Below are 1826 nucleotides of genomic sequence, written 5' to 3'. Positions count from 1 at the left end.
TCGACTTTGACTGAATTTGAACTCGGAACATAAAGGATTATAATTAGATACAAGATATTTCGTTCGGCACTCTAACGTCTATGTCAGTCCAACGTCAATTGCATCAGAATTTGAACTCAGAATTACGTGGCCCATAACTATAAACCAAAAATTATTTCATCTGGCTACTTACATATTATGTTTGTTATTCTATGTCCTTGGTGTAGCTTATTGATAATTATTTTGGAGAGAAAGCTTCCTGAAGAGATGAATGGAGCAATGCAATAACATTGACTTTTCTAAATTCAAATCAATGTGCTGTTACATGGGTGCATGCATGGTTGTGTTGTTAAGAAGTTCCTTTTGAAACTACATGACTTCAGTTTCGACCCCACTCCATGGCAGATATTATGTTTTCTCTACCATAATCTTGAGAAAACAAAAACTGTGTGGAAGCCTGTATGTGGGAAGTTCCTTTGTGGGTTGTTGATTTAATCCATCATCCAGTCTAATACCATCACTTGGTCATTGGCTGACTTTAGTGAAGTCCACTTTGTTGCAAGCACTCGGGCCAGGTCTCATCTGAAGATAAATAAATGATATTAAAACTGCAAATACAGTGAGAGAAACGGGAATTATTTCAAGTTGGAGAACTAGCGACGCCGATGATACTAGCAATAAACAATTGCTTGTTAATCCTTATGCTATTTTGTCGAATTAGTATATAAAGCGCTTACAAGATTATTACCCCTCCATCGTTGTCTCCTGTAAAGATAAGTCAATATTCATTTTTCATCGATTTTAAAAATACGCCTTTGTGGAGAGGAACACATCAGAATTAGGTCCGCCGCTGACATATAAAACAACATATTTTAATCATTTTATACTTAGTCTATGCTGCATGGCCTAGTGAATCAATCACACCATTCATCAATATATTTGGTAGCTATAAATTGTTATTTCTTATTTTTTTCTGTAATGTCTTTTAGTATTCCGCCTTCAGTTTCTAATTGTGACTCGATAGTGTGTGTGTGTAAGAGAGAGAGAGAGAGAGAGAAAGAAAGAGAGAGAGAGAATGAGAAGAGGAGGGAGAGAGGGGTAAGTGGATTTGTACTTAAATTTTTTGAAGTGCAAATAGCTAGTATTTCGACAGAAATTCTGAAGTAGACCGTGTTTAGTTTTCCCGAATGTATTTTTATTGTTACGTTTGTTGATTCGACGCGTCCATTTACCCCTCAGCTATCAATGTCAACCAGAAAGAAACTTTACACCATACGGAATACCCTAAATAATGGCTAAACTACCGGGAGAGGTTGTACTTCGTTGCAAGCCTTACGTTCACGTCCTTCTGAATTCTGAATGTGAGACGAGGTGTCATTTTTGTTTAAAGAGGTAACATCATTTTGTATCTTTTGGGCACTTACACCTTTTTATTATTTCTTTTTATTATTCAACCGTTGCTTCTAATAACAGCATCCTCAGCTATCGACGACACTTCTGACCACAATTGCACCAGCAATGTAACTTATAATTCTAATATGATGGATTCCCCTCTACACCTGACTCAACAATCTACGTATTGTGTTTGAATAACATTCTAGCACACCATGACCATATCATTAATTTACACCGCTGTGAACACTTATTTGAATTTTAAATCTCATGATTCCAGTATGCAATCCTTTATTTTCACCTATTAGCCAAATGATGAATTCTGTACCGCCGTAAATATGCAAACGCACAAGCATACTCACACACACACACACACATCTATATATATATATATACATATATATATATATCTATATATATATATATACATATATATATATATATATATATATATA

General features: G+C 35.1%; 1 long non-coding RNA gene across 1 annotated transcript in view; it reads left to right on the top strand.

Annotated features, from left to right (window-relative positions):
- Window positions 1-782: 782 nt before the first annotated feature.
- The window catches only part of LOC106878779 (uncharacterized), a 41829-nt gene continuing 40785 nt past the window's right edge, over window positions 783-1826 (top strand). Inside the window, exons 1-2 of the long non-coding RNA XR_001410548.2 lie at window positions 783-921; window positions 1219-1371. This is a non-coding gene — a long non-coding RNA (uncharacterized LOC106878779). The remainder of the gene's footprint in view (window positions 922-1218; window positions 1372-1826) is intronic.

Source organism: Octopus bimaculoides, chromosome 15 (genome assembly GCF_001194135.2).
Source record: "Octopus bimaculoides isolate UCB-OBI-ISO-001 chromosome 15, ASM119413v2, whole genome shotgun sequence".
Taxonomy (NCBI): Eukaryota; Metazoa; Mollusca; class Cephalopoda; order Octopoda; family Octopodidae; genus Octopus; species Octopus bimaculoides.
Note: the sequence above shows the minus strand (reverse complement) of the source record. Positions and strands in the feature narration are given on the sequence as shown.